Raw genomic sequence first — 16128 nt, 5'->3', positions numbered from 1 at the left:
GAGCTTCTTTCTCCAAAACACCACCTCTCTGAACCTTGGCTCTGTGGACCGCATGAAATCGAGTGCGTCTGCGGTGAACTCAATGCGAACCGCACAATACCCTTTGCGGCTGCATTGCCTGTTGGCTGAACAACAACCTCTCTGAACTGCACTTGTGCGGACCGCACATAATGGTATGCGGCCACACTGGCCCAGTTTGACTGAGCTTTGTCTTGTCTTGGTACTTGTGCAAGGTTTCACTCCTTTTTGAGTTGGTTTTTTGACACCATATCACCTTGTTGATCAAACCTGCAATCAAGCACAACTTGTGAGCCTTCGGGGCTATTTGTACACAATTCTAATCAAAACTCGAGTAAGAAGGAGTGTAGAATGCATCATATTCCCTAGTTATAAACTCCCCCAAACTTAAGCTTTTGCTTGTACTCAAGCAAACAAAATAAAACCCACCCCTTAAGAGAAAATTCAAGAAAATTCAGTTGTCCTAAAGTGACCTCATCTAGCATCAATTGGGACTAACAATTGGCTTAATACAAATGAATCATTAACAATATTTACTCTTTTAAACACCATGGATTAAGTACAACACAAGAACATCAAGAGTTGACTCAACACATCAAAGAACTCTTTCTATTACTTTGGTCATTATGGAACCCAAACTCACACATCCTCAACTCTCCCTAAGCAAACCTCACCTTTAGGATAGTGGCACTCAGAACGAGGTTAATGGAAACACACTCATCTCTCTCAAGGAAAAGTCACAAGTCCGGCTCTAAGTATCATATGCTTGCCCCTTATATGAGTCACCACTAATGTAAGCTTCATTCAACTCAAGATCATATAGGGCTTTTGTGGAGACATAGTGAAGGCTTTTGGTTCAGGATAGGAAATGTTTGGTCTAAATAGGTTCCATCTTCCCTTAAGCACTTCTTTTGTTTCATTTTGGTACACATTCACTTGACTTTTTAAGTCATTTCACTTCTTTCTAAGGGGTTAGAGAGACACACTGTCACTCTTTCTTGTTCATTTTTCAAATCTTTTCTCCTTTCTCAACTTTCCATACCTTTAATTCTTTGCTTTTCTTGAATCCCTTTATTCATTTCTATATTGAACATTCTTTTTGTCTTTTTGCTTTTCTTTCTTTTTCATTGCCTTTCCTTTTCTTCATTTTGTGCCTTTTTACCACTTTGTTGCAATCCTCGTCTCTCCCCCTAAACTTATACTTTTAACATGTGCTAAGGAAAGACTGGGTGCCAAGTGAGGGTATTTTTTAGAATGGGTAAAGGCTTGTATTCTGGTTCTTGAAGGAAAAAGGTCTAAGGCTCAAAAGGGTTGACTAGGGATTTTCTCATTGGTAGGCTATGGAAGTGTTCAAGCTATCATTTGGATCAAGGAGAGCCTATAATCATGTCTCAAGTCAAAATTCACTTAGGATTTCGCCTCAACAACAATTTAGGGAAAGTTCTAGACCAATGGCTCGGGACTTGGACTTGCAATGCAAATTTCTCACCACACAAGCTATGGGATCACTAAAGACACAGAGTCGGGAGCCTACAACAACCTTAGATAAGATTTGAGCACACAATGGTTCCGAAAAACCACTTGATGATTATCGCCAACACAAGAGTCTCAAGGTCACAACTTTCACCATCTTATACACAACGATTTATTTTTGACCATAATATCAAAGGCAAATGTGCTAGATCCAAGTGAAGCTTTTCTTGAGGCACTCTTAACCACTAAATACTAAAAAGCAAAAAGAAAGGAAAAATAGACTCAAACCCTTAAGAAGGTAGTCATGTCATCCATCATCGGGAAGAGCCACCCGGTTCACACAAATTCTACCTTTGGAAAGAACCGTGGCATTAAGAAAACCAAAGTCTTATTGCAAAAATCCAAAACAAGAAGCTACGAACACAAATAAGAAGCTAAGAAAGAAAAATTGCGGAAAGTAAAATGAATATAAACAAGAGGGGTTTGATCGAATATACAATAAGGGGATGAATATATAAAAGGTAAGAAAAATGTAATGAAGTGCCGAAATTATATACATACCAAAGATGAAAAATAAAGAAATAAATAAAAAAATTCATATATGTACAGTCATCCAATCAAATCAAAGTAGGGTCTACCCCCTCAAATGAAAGCTGGCATTGTCCTCAATGCCAACTAAGCAAAATAAGCACCAAAAATAAAGGGAAGAGGATACAGAAACTCCATATGGCCCGTCTGTCTGCATGGGATCCTGAGTGGTCCCTGGGTCCTCTATAAGCTCGGGAACCTGAGACTGGCTCCTTACGACCTGTGGCTCTGCTGGGACCTGTGCCTGGACTGAGGCCTAGGCTAACTCTTAGGGCTGGCCGTAGGAATCTCCCTGCGGGTCCTCCAATTATATGACTGCATCATCTGTACGGGGAATCACCCTCTTCCTCTTGGGAGGCCTCTCCGACTGCACTGGCTGGGGATGGGCTACTGGCACTGGGTCATGTAGCAATAAATCCAAAGGCAGATGATCTGCCTTTAACCCGCAACTCCTTCACAGACTCCTTGGAAGCCCTCTTCTGCCTCATCTTCTTGGCCTCCCTAGCAAGCTCCTTGAGAGCTTTCCCATGAGAATCCACAGCCTCTATAAGCACTTTCTGAGTGTCAAGGATTTTCTTCTGGTTGTCCAGAATATCCTTGAGGACGTCCTCAATAGCTTGTGGAACCTTTGGAGGCAGAGGTGCCGATTGAGCTGTCATGGTAGAAGTAAGGACAGACAACTTAGAGGAAGTTGTCTGCATACAATTATTGATGCTAAGAAGGGCCTGACTCAAACGGTGGGCTGTCACTAGGTAGGCCGGGATGGAGGGTATGTCTGGAACTGCTGAAGTGGATGGACTAGGGGGCATGTCTGCTGAGGTGGAAGAAGGCTGAGTAGGAGCCACTACCACTACTGGCTCTTCAGACTGGCCAGTTGAAGTAATGGCTATTCCCTTGTAGTTCTTGCCTTTAGGGTTTTCATCACCCTGCATGTTGTACCATGAGAACGGTGCATTTTCTTTCACTTCGACATCAAATTTCTACTTTTCTACCTCTAGGTTCCTGAAGTACATGGTTAAGAAGCTGGGTAAGGGGTAGTTTCTGTCACCTTAACTTACTACCTACGTAATAACCCGAGACATCACATTCCCGACGTTAATCGGGTACCCTACTATAATTGATGCTACCAGTACCGCCCGGTGAAGAGAGAGTGAGTTGTCGTGGGTAGTGGGGTCCAGTCTGATGCACACAAATGTCTCCCACCCCTTAGCCTCGAAATTCAAACTTCTCCTTAAGATCTTCACTCCCGCATTCAACCAATCAGGGGCGGTACCTGGGATTGCCAAGTACTGTGCCAACCAAGGATGGTCCTCCTCACCTAATGCTATCTTCTCCAGATACAGTGATTCATCCTCCTCATTGAAGCCCAAGTAGTCATTTATTGCTTTCCCATCAAATAACACTTTCAAATTTTGCACCTTGGTCACTTTGGTGCCATTCTTGATGTGGGTAGCATTGGTGTAGAATTCCTTGACCAGGTGTTCGTTTGCATCCACACAGTTGCTTAAGAAGTACTCCCAACCTACTCTCTCTCTAAATTGTCTTCTCACATTGGGGTTGTGAGGCAAGAGGTCTCTATCCACAAAACTTCACTCCGGAATCAATTTCCTCACAGGCCACCATTCTCTGAACTTATGGTAGGCCACCTCACTCACAAAACGGTCTTGCCACACCTCCGGGTTTCTAGTTCTCGCTACTCCTCCCACCTGAGGTTCACCCCCTTCTTCTACTGTCTCTTCATCTCCTACTGCCTCTTCTTCTCCTTTTGCACCCTCTATCGATAATGAAGTTGTGAGAGATGTGGAGTATTCATTTCCACTACCGGCAGCTGAGCCCTCAGATGACTTAGAAGATACATGCACTGAAGCTTGGACAGTGGGAGAAGGTGGAGGAGTGTCTCTCAGTCTGTTTCTCTCTGGCCAGTCAACAATGTACTCTGGCACTGAATCTGATGATGCCTCCCGGGAGGGCTCATACTCACTCCTCGACTGATCAATAGCCCTATCAGCAGCTCTAATGAGTTTCCTTGTGTTTTTTATGTTTTGTCGGGCTTGGGGGGTTAACTTTATCATCTTTTGTTTCCCACCCCGGGAGGACTCTCCTTTACTTGCTTGTTTAGCACCCTTGCATCTTTGTTTCACCATTGTCTGCAAACAACATTCATTAGACTTGTTAGTATCCAGAAAAGCATTGTGATTCACAGTTGCAGAAAAATTTTGCAGACAGTTCTAACTTGCAGAGTGCGGACTGCACAAAATGCAGTGCGGCCGCAGAGAGGCCAATGCGGACCGCACAAAATGGCATCGCAGTCCGCACAAATGTGGGATTCGAACTACCCCCTCTCTAAATAAATGCACCGCGGACCGCACAAAATAGCAATGCGGTCCGCATTGAGGCATCGCGGACCGCACAAAATGCAATGCGGTCGCGATCCTCAATGATCAGGTTTTAGAACTTTTAACAATGTGGTCCGCACAAAATACCATTGTGAACCGCACAAGGGCACCGCGGACCGCACTAAATTCCACTGTGGTCCGCACTGAGTACCAAAGCACAGCACCAACCTAGGGTTCATGAAATGTTCAATTTAAGTCCAATTTTTCACTAATTAAAGAGTCCTTAAGTATTTGCCCCATGTTTTAACTACCTAATCCTAATTTAAACAAGAAATTAACTAACCTAAGCTACCAAATCAAAAGAAATACGGGAAAGGCAAGAAGAAAACACAAGAAAAACAAAAACTAAAAGAAAATAAATAAATTAAATAACTAAAAAGAAGTTAAAGTTACCAGATGTGAGAAGTACTGAAGATTAATCGAGACTATGCAGATGAATTTGTGCAATTTTACTCATGAACAGTGATCTCTAGGGCTTTGAGAGAAAAGGATCGAAAAGTTCAACCGGTGGGCCTCAGTTACTATTTATAGAAAAAGTCCTAGGGCCCACCTTACTTACCCACCACGGACCGCACAAAATACAGTGTGGTCCGCACCACACGGAATTATACAAGTTTGAGAAGGAAACCACTGCGGTCCGCACAAAATGTTTCGCGGCCGCAGTGGTCTACCGCGGACCGCACAAAATGTAATATGGTTGCGGTAGTAAACTTCAGAGAGCTGGTTTTTACATCCATCGTTAGTGCGGTCGCACTAATTTTTGTGCCACTACACTAAGTTCTTTGCGGGTGCACTAAATGTAGTGTGGTCCGCATTGCAAACTTCAGAGACTTGAACAATTTTTTCCACTTTGTCCTGCACTGTATCATCACAATCCTGTAGCATCTCACAACCAGTCAGTCCAAAAATAAATCCTACACTACAATGAAAATCAAAGGAAAACAAAAATAAAAACACATGGGTTGCCTCCCAAGAAGCGCCTGATTTAACGTCGCGGTACGACGCAGGTTACCATTAAATCATTTGAGATGAAGTGCCACCACGTGGCTATCATCAATTTTTCCCAAGTAGTGCTTGACCCTATGCCCATTCACTCTGAAAACTTCCCCATTTTTGTTCTTCAAATCAAGTGCACCAAACGGGGTCACAAACACTACTTCAAAAGGTCCACTCCATTTTGACTTAAGTTTTCCCGGAAACAGACGTAACCGAGAGTTGAACAAGAGAACCAAATCACCCACTTTGAACTCCTTGCTACGAGCATATTTATCATGAAGGTACTTTATCTTGTCCTTGTACAAGGACGAACTGGAGTAGGCATAGAATCGGAATTCATCAAGTTCATTAAGCTGCTCCACACAAAGATTGGCTGCAACATCCCATTCAAGATTTAGCTTCCTCAAAGCCCACATGGCCTTGTGCTCTAACTCAACCGGTAGATGGCAAGCTTTCCCAAACACCAACCGATACAGAGACATACCAATCGGAGTCTTGTAAGTAGTCCTATAAGCCCATAGAGCGTTATCCAACTTCTTTGACCAATCGGTCCTATTAGCATTGACTGTCTTTGACAATATGCTCTTGATTTCCCTATTGGAGACTTCAACTTGACCACTTGCTTGAGGATGATAGGGAGTAGAAACCTTGTGATTGACACCATACTTTGCAAGCAAAGTGTCAAAAGCTCTATTGCAAAAATGAGACCCCCATCACTTATGATTGCACGAGGAGTACCAAACCTTGTAGAAATGCTCTTCTTGAGAAATGCAACAACACTCCGGGCTTCATTTTTGGGAAAAGCCTCGGCTTCAACCCACTTTGAAATATAGTCCACCGCCACAAGAATGTATGTGTTTCCACACGCTAACAAATGGGCCCATAAAATCAATGCCCCATACATCAAAAATATCAACCTCAAGAATGGTATTGAGAGGCATCTCATCTTTCTTCGAAATTCCACCCGCTCTTTGACATTTATCACACCTCTTCACTAGTTCACTTGCATCTTTGTTCAAAGTTGGCCAATAAAACCCACAACTAAGAACTTTGGAATCCGTCCTCGCCCCGCCATGATGGCCACCATAGGGAGAGGAATGATAGGCCTTCAAGATACTCAATTGCTCTTCCTCCGGGACACACCTTCGGATCACACCATCCGTGCAAATCTTGAACAAGTACGGCTAATCCCAATAGAAAACCAAACTATCCCATTTGAGCTTCTTCCTTTGGTTAGAAGAGAGCTCACACGGGATTATACCAGTCATAAGGAAATTAGCAATATCCGCAAACCATGGCATACCATTCACCGACACCGAAAGGAGTTGTTCGTCGGGAAATGAATCATTGATCTCTAGGCCATCACGAGGCCTCCCCTCCTCCTCCAAGCAGGACAAGTGGTCTGCCACTTGGTTTTCACTACCCTTCCAGTCCACAATCTCCCAATCAAACTCTTGAAGTAACAAGATTCATCGCATCAGTCTAGCTTTGGAATCCTTCTTCATCATCAAGTACTGGAGTGCGGCATGGTCGGTATGGATTATGACCTTGGCACCCATGAGATACGGCTAAAATTTCTCCATTGCGAACACAATAACCAAAAGTTCTTTTCGGTCACCGTGTAGTTTACTTAAGCATCATTCATTGTCTTGCTCGCAATATACACCGGATGAAACATTTTGTTCACTCTTTGAACCAAAACCGCCCCAACCACAACATCGCTCGCATCACACATGAGCTCAAAGGGCAATCTCCAATTAGGTGCGGTAATCATAGGAGTGGTGGTCAACTTTTGTTTGAGAAGTTCAAAGGCTTGCATACATTTTCATCAAACACGAACTTGACATCTTTTTCCAATAGCTTGCATAAAGGATTCACTACCTTCGAAAAGTCTTTGATAAATCTCCGGTAGAACCCCGCATGCCCAAGAAAACTTCTAACTCCCTTGACAGAGGTAAGGGCAGGGAGCCTTGAAATCACATCAATTTTTGCTTTGTCTACCTCAATACCATGCTTTGAAATTTTATGCCCAAGAACTATGCCCTTTTCCACCATAAAGTGGCATTTCTCCCAATTGAGAACAAGATTGGTTTCTTCACAACGAGCCAACACTCTATCAAGATTCTTCAAACATTCATCAAACGAGTCACCCACAACACTGAAGTCGTCCATGAATACTTCCAAAATATCTTCCACCATATCGGTGAAAATAGCCATCATACACCGCTGGAATGTAGCCGATGCATTACACAACCCAAAAGCCATCCTAGAAAAGGCAAAGGTGCCATATGGACAAGTGAAGGTGGTATTCTCCTGATCTTCCAAAGCAATCAAGATTTGGTTGTACCCAGAATACCCATCCAAGAAATAGTAGAAAGCACGCCCAGCAAGTCGGTCTAACATTTGATCAAGAAAAGGCAATGGAAAGTGATCCTTACGGGTCACTTTATTCAACTTGCGGTAGTCCATGCATACCCTCCAACCGGTGACGGTTCTAGTAGGAATCAACTCATTTTGTGATTTGCAACCACGATCATGCCACCCTTCTTCGGTACACATTACACTAGCGAAGTCTAATAGCTATCAAAGATGGGGTACACAACCCCGACATCCAACCACTTGATCACCTCCTTTTTTACAACCTCTTGTATTGCTTCGTTCAATCTTCTTTGATGCTCCAAAGAGGGCTTTGCATCATCTTCTAGGATAATATTGTGCATACAGAATGCAGGGCTTATCCCTCGAATATCAGCTAAAGTCTATCCAATTGCCTTTTTCCGCTTTTGAAGCACCGCCAATGTGGCATCAACCTGCATGTTAGTAAAACAAGAGGAAATAATAACTGGCAAAGTAGAACTTGGGCCTAAGAACTCATACCTGAGGTGTGAAGGCAATGGCTTCAACTCCAACATCGGAGGTTCCTCAATTGAAGGCTTTGTTGGTGGAGTCTTCCTATTCTCGAGATCCAAAGAAAGTTTTCTAGGCTCATAAGAGTACGAGCCCATTCCATGTAACGCATTCACACACTCCACCCTGCTTGCATCCTCATTAACATCAAGATTCAACAAAACGGCCTCAAGAGGGTCCTCCACATTGATCATTGCACTGGTATCATCAATTATCACTGCTGTAACAAGGTCCACAAAAGAGCACACCTCGGAACTATTGGACTACTTCATTGACTTACACACATGAAAGACCACTTTTTCATCACCCAAGAATGTGAGTTCCCTTGCTTCCACATCAACTAACCCCTTCCCAGTAGCAAGGAAGGGTCTCTCCAAAATGATAGGAACTTCATAATCCACCTCACAATCCAAGATCACAAAGTCAGCTGGCAAGAGAAATTTGTCCACCCGAACAAGCATATCATCAATAATACCAATGGTCTCTTCATCGTTCTATCCGCCATTTGTAATCTCATGGAATTCGGCCTAGGTTTCCCAATACCCAAAGTTTTGAAAACTGAGTAGGGCATCAAATTAATAAGCCCCCAAATCATATAAAGCTTTAGCAAAGTCCGCACTCCCAATGGTGCAAGGAATGGTGAAAGCACTGGGATCTTCAAGCTTAGGGGTCATTGAATGCACTATTGCACTAACTTGGTGAGTCATATTTATAGTTTCATAATCCATGGGCCATTTTTTTGTCACCAAGTCCTTCATGAATTTAGCATAGCCCGGCATTTGTTCAAGAGCCTCCACCAATGGCACATTAATGGATAAGTTCTTCATCATGTCAATGAACTTTTTAAACTGGTTCTCATTTATCTGCTTCGCGAGCCTTTGAGGATAAGGCGGAGGTAGTCTTGGCAAAGGTACCTTGGCTTTAGGCACAACCGGCTCTGGCATGTCTATTACGTGTTCCCTAGATGAGTTCACGTCATTTTGAGTTTCCACCTCGACATTTTGAATATCAATCCTTACTTATTCATTCACATTGTCATCAATCACATTTTCATCCACCAAAGGAACTTCATCTTTTTGCAACTCAACTTCATCACTCAAAATTTGCTTTTGTTTGGAGGCATTCACATCACCGCCTCTCCCACTTCTTGTAGTTACCATCATAACATGATTGTTTCCACCCTTCGGGTTAACCACCGTATCACTAGGTAGAGCCCCCTTAGGACGAGTATTCAAAGACTATGAGATTTGGCCTAACTGCACCTCCAAGTTTCTGATTGAGGTATTGTGGGAAGCCAACTGCGCATCAGAATCTGCATTCTTTTTCATCATTTGTTAGAACATCATTTCAATTCTACCCATATCATTGCTAGAAGAACTAGGACCTTGGGATGGAAATGGGGGTGGATTGTTCGGTTGTTGGTACATTGGGGGCCTTTGAAAGCCTTGCCCCCGATTTCCTTGGTTTACATTATTCCATCCACCTTGATTGTTGTTACCACCCCAATTGTTGTTGTTACCATTCCAATTTCCTTGATTATTTTTATTGTTGTTCTGATTACCCCAATTGTTGTTTTGGTTGTTATTCCCCCAATTACTATTGCATTGTTGTTGTTTATTGCCCCAATTCCCTTGGGGTCTCCATTGTTGTTGGTTGGAAGAATTGCCCTTTTGGCCTTGATAGTTGTTCACGAATTGCACCTCTTCACTCTATCCATCATAACCATCATCTTGAAATCCACCACAATCATTGTCAAATTGATCTGAATTCCCTTGATTCTGTTGACCTCTTTGTCTTCTTTTGTTGACAAGCATGTTGACACCATCCATAGCATTCACTTGGCGAGGTTTTTAAACTTGCTGCAACTGTGCCTTTGCTAGTTAGTTCGTAGTAGTTGTCAACTCAGCTATAGCCTGACCATGATCATGTAACTCTTTGTGCAAATGAGTGACCGTGGGGTCACCTTGGGGCACATTGGCTCTACTTTGCCAAGCAGAAGAAGTGTCAGCCATCTCATCAAGAATGTCACAAGCCTCATCATAAGACAGCTTCATAAAGTTGCCCCCAACAAGTTGGTTCACTATGCATTGGTTTGTTGTGTTAATGCCCCGGTAGAAATTCTGTTGGATCATCGCCTCAGTCATATCATTATTGGGGCATTCCTTCACTATTCTTCTATAACGCTCCCAAATCTCATGCAAAGGTTCAGTGGGCTCTTGCTTGAAAGCCAAGATCTCATCTCTCAATACTGACATATGCCCTGGTGAGAAAAAATTTGCAATGAACTTGTCCGCCAACACATCCCAAGTAGTGATGGAATGGTTGTGAAGTCGTTTGAGCCAATCCAATGCCTTCCCTCTAAGTGAGAATAGGAAGAGTCTCAACCGAAGTGCATCTTCAGACACATTAGTTTGCTTGCTCCCCCAACAGGTATCCACGAACCCCTTGAGATGTTTGTAAGCATTTTGATTGGTAGCGCCCGTGAAATACCTACGCTGCTCCAACAATGTCAGCATCACATTGGTAATTTGAAAATTGCCCGCCCGAATCCGGGGCAGGACAATTGCACTTGCATAGCTTTGGTTTGGAAGCACTCGAGGAGCCACTCTTGGAGGTTGCGGGGGAGGGTCTGGAATATTATCATTGGCCTGGCGGCCTCTCCTTTGTCCTTGAGGCACAATAGGGACTTCATCTTCAACATTGTTATCTACTTCCTCCCCCGGCGGAAGATCTCCAAGAGGTGCATTGTTTAAGTTTGCTGCCATTTTGTACCTAAAGTTGTGACACAAATAAATTAGTAACACAGATGGAAAGAATAATAATACACAAAACTATTTAGATAGATAGCCAAAACCGTTAGCTTCCCAGCAACGGTGCCAAAAAGTGATCGAGGCCAACCCTGCACTACTATTGAGTAGCGATAGAGGTCGAAGCAGCTTTTACCCAATGAGGTGGGGATCGATTTCCTCAGGGAGCTAGATAGTGGAGTTGAGTGTCTACCTAAAGCGGAGTTGCGAATTTGCTCTTAATTGTACTTCTACACATTTTTGGTTTTGATTATGATTCTAATTTTATAATGCTACAATGCTAAATTAAGCTAAATAAGACTAAGGTAAAACTATTGCGAGTTGTTCAAATGATTAAAAGGCACTAGGGTAACGACTTTCGCCTAAATGGTCAATTGACGGATTCTTGAGTCAAATAGATTGTCACATTTGGGGAGTATGATATAACCATTGCACGATTCTACTCACTCTATACCTCTCGGTAGTTCGAGTGATTTTGCCCGAATTGACTTTCTCATGACCAATTGGGTATGCACATTTGTGCAAGCAATCAAGGTTCAAGTCGGGTATTACTATCTCTAGGTTTAACCCTTTAATTGGGGCTATCAATATCTTGAGTACGCCTCAATTCCTTGTTGGATTAATTTCATGGACTTAGGCTCTCTTTCTCAAGAAAAGCCAAAGTCTACTAGGCATAAACTAGTGTTTACAACCACTAATTCACAATTAAAACCCTAAATTAGCCCAAATATCAAACACTCATAGACAATCAAGTATCAAAACACAAGATCCATCAATTACCCACACTAGGGTTGAGACACAACCCTAGCTAATGGGTCTAGCTACTCATAATTAGAGAAGAAAACAAAGAAATAGATGAAGAAAAATCCATAATAATTAATTGCTAAATTAAACTTGAAGATTCAATGTTGAAATCAAGCTAAAATTACTCAAAATAGGCAAAAGTAATGAAGTCACGAGCGCAGCTCTCAGTACAAAACTATCTGATGACCTAAAAATGGGAAAAGAATCTATTTATACTAGGCTGAAAATCTTGGACAAAAATACCCCTGCGGGGCTAGTGCAGACCGCACAAAATCGAGTGCGGCCGCACTAAGGCTCTGGGCTTGAATAATCAGCTCTCTGAACTCAGGAAATGCGGACCGCACAAAAAGGAGTGAGGCCACGGTGGCTTAAATTGCGGTCCGCACAAAAAGGATCGCGGGCCGCATTGAGCTTCATTCTCCAAAACACCACCTCTCTGAACCTTGGCTCTGCGGACCGCACGAAATTGAGTGCATCCATGGTGAACTCAATGCGGACCGCACAATACCTTTTGCGGTCACATTGCCTGTTGGCCTGAATAGCAACCTCTCTGAACTTCACTTGTGCAGACCACACAGACTGGTATGTGACCGCACTGGCCCTGTTTGACTTAGTTTTGTCTTGTCTTGGTACTTGTGCAAGGTTTCACTCCTTTTTGAGCTGGTTTTTTGACACTTTGTCACCTTGTTGATCAAATCTGCAATCAAGCACAACTTGTGAGCCTTTGGAGATATTTTGTACACAATTCTAATCAAAACTCGAGTAAGAAGGAGTGTAGAATGCATCATATTCCCTAGTTATCATGGGGTACCCGATCAACATCGGGAATGTGATGTCCAGGGTGATTACACGGGTGGTGAATGAAGGTGATAGATCTTACCCCTACCCAAATTTCTTGACTATGTACTTCGAGGATCAAGATGTAGAAAAAAGGAGATTTGATGTGAAGGTGAAGCCGAAGGAACCCTTTTCCTGGTACAGCCTACAGGGTGATGACAACCCTAAAGGCAAGGACCCCAAGGGCAAATCCACTACTTCACTGGCCAGTCTGAAGAGCCAGTAGTAGTATTGGCTCCTACTCAGCCTCCTTCAGCTACTCCAGACATGGCCCCAGGACCCTCCACTTCTACAATTCCAGATATTCCCTCATCCGCAGCATATCCTTTGACTTCCCACTGCTTGAGCCAGACCCTTGCCAGTATCAACAACTGGATGCAGGAAGCTACCTCTAAGTTATCTGTACTTTCTACTTCGGTGGCAGCCCAGTCTGCACCTCCTCAGTCATAGGTCCCACAGTCAGTGGAGGACACTCTCAAGGAGCTTCTGGAGAACCAGAAGAAGCTCTTAGAGAACCAACAATTAATATTGGACGTTGTGGGTTCACATGGGAAAGCATTGAAAGAGTTGACCAAAGAAACAAAGAAATTGAGAAAGACTCGAGCATCCAAGGAGTCGGTGAAAGAGTTGAGGGTGGAGGTGGAGAAATTGAAGGCTGATCACTTGCCTTCGGACCTTTTATTATATGACCCAACTCCAGCAGCCCAGCCGGAGCAAGAGACAAAGAGGCCAGCAAAGAGGAAGAGGGTGATTCCCTGTGCTGATGATGATGTGATAGAGTTGGAGGAGCTGCATGAAGGTTCCTCTAGCCAGCCTCAGGCCCCAGTGTAGACCTAGGACCCAGTACAAGCCCAGGTCCTAGTGGAGACACAGATTACAGGGAGTCTGTCACAGGTTCCCGAGCAGTCCGAGGACCCAGGGCCCATACTCATGATCTTATGCATACGGAGGGCCAATAGGGAGTTTCTTTTTACTCTTTATCTTTTATTTTGAGCTACTTTTGGTTAGTTAGCATTGAGGACAATGCTAGCTCTCATTTGAGGGGGTAGCCCTCTTTGGATGATTTGGGTTGTATATATGACATTACTTTCTCTTTATTATGTTTTCTTTTTATTTTTGGTATGTACATAATTTTACCATTTTAGTTCACTTTTTGTACTTTTCAACTTTGGTCTATATATAAAGTTACTTTCTGATGTATATATTCATTCCCCTTATGTATATTCATCTAAATCCCCTCTTGTACATATTCATTCTACTTTCCGCATTTTCTCTTTCATAGCTTCTTATTTTGATTTTTGCGATCAATAAGCCTTTGGTTTTCTTAATGCCATGGTTCTTTCCAAAGGTAGAAATTGTGTGAACCGAGTGGCTCTTCCCGATGATGGATGACATGACAACCTTCTTAAGGGTTTGAGTCCATTTTCTATTGCTTTTTGTGTAAATAGTAGCTAGTTAGTAAGGGTGCCTCAAGCAAAGCTTCACTTTGGGCCTAACATATTTGCCTTTGATTCTATGGTCAAAAATAAATTGTTGTGTATATGATGGTGAAAGTTGTGACTTGAGACTCTTGTGTTGGCCGATAATCGTCAAGTGATTTTTCGGGATAATTTGCGTTGCTCAAATTTTAGCTAAGGTTGTTGTGGGTCCCCGACTCTGTTTCTTTAGCAATCCTATAGCTTGTGTGGTGAGAATTTTAATTGCAAGTCCAAGTCCCGAGCCATTAGTCTAGAACTTGCCCTGAATGTTTGTCTAGGCAAAATTCTAAGTGTATTTTGACTTGAATGTGATTATAGGCTCCCCTTAATCTGAATGATGTCTTGAAACTTCCATAGCCTACCAATGATAATATCCCTAGTCAAACCTTTTGAGTCATAGCCCTTTTTCTTTCAAAAAACCCATAATACAAGCCTTTACCTGTTCTCAAAAGACCCTCTCTTGGCACCCTATCCTTCCTTGGCACAAGGTAAAAGCATAAGTTTGGGGGGAGAGACGAGGAATGCAACAAAGTGGAAAAAAAGGTACAAAATGAAGAAAAGGAAAGGCAATGAAAAAGAAAGAAAATCAAAAAGTCAAAAAGAATGATCAATGTAGAAAAATGAAGGGATTCAATAAAAGTAAAGAGATGAAAGGTGTGAAAAGTTGAGAAAGGAGAAAAAAGTTTGAAATGAACAAGAAAGAGTGACAGTGTGTCTCTCTAACCCCTAAGAAAGAAGTTAATGACTCAAAAAGTCAAGAGAATGTGTGCCAAAATAAAGCAAATGAAGTGCTTAAGGGAAGATGGAACTCACCTAGACCAAATATTTCCTACCCTAAACCAAAAGCCTTCACCATATCTCCACAAGAGCCCTATATGATCTTCAGTTGAATGAAGCTTACATTAGTGGTGACTCACATAATGGGCAAGCTTACGGTACTCAGAGCCGGACTTGTGACCTTTCTTTGAGAGAGATGAGTGTGTTTTTCACAATACTCGTTCTGAATGCTACAATCTAAAAGTGAGGGTTGCTTAGGGAAAGTTGAGGAGTATGAGTTTAGGTTCCACAATGACCAAAATAGTTGAAAGAGTTTCTTGATGGGTTGAGTCAACTCTTGATGCTCTTGTGACGCACTAAATCCATGGTGTTTAGAAGGTCGAATGTTGTTAATGATTCATTTGAATTGAGGGCAATTGTTAGTCCTAATTAATGCTAGATGAGGTCACTTTAGGTCAGTTGAATTTCTTTGGATTTACTCTTAAGATGTGGGTCTTATTTTATTTGCTTGAGTACAAGCAAAAGCTTAAGTTTGGGGGAGTTGATAACTAGGGATTCTAGTTCATTTTACACTCCTTTTTACTTGAGTTTTGATTAAAAATGTATACAAAATAGTCCCAAAAGCTTACATGTTGTACTTGTTAACAGGGTTTGGTAAAAAAGGTGACAATTAGTCAAACCCATCTCAAAAAGGAGTAAAACATGCACAAGTACCAAGAACAAGTCCAAGCACAGTTAAAACAGATCCACTACGGCCGCAATCCATTTAGTGTGGTCCGCAGTGAGGAGATTCAGAGAGGTGCAGTTATTGGTAATTCAAGCACTGTGACCGCAAAACATTTTATGCGGACCGTAGTAGCCTCACCGCGGCCACACTTCATTTTGTGCAGTCCGCGGAGATGAGATTCAGAGAGTTATGAAAAATGGAGGTTGAAGCTAGCGCGGTCCGTAAGTCATTTTGTGCGGACCGCATAGAAGTCACTGCGGTGCATTTTATGTGGCCCACGGTGGCCAGATTCAGAGAACGATCAATTAATCCAAGAAGCC

This window comes from Nicotiana tabacum, chromosome 10 (assembly GCF_000715075.1).
Source record: "Nicotiana tabacum cultivar K326 chromosome 10, ASM71507v2, whole genome shotgun sequence".
Lineage (NCBI taxonomy): Eukaryota > Viridiplantae > Streptophyta > Magnoliopsida > Solanales > Solanaceae > Nicotiana > Nicotiana tabacum.
The sequence above is the reverse complement of the archived record's forward strand: the minus strand, read 5'-3'. Positions refer to the sequence as shown.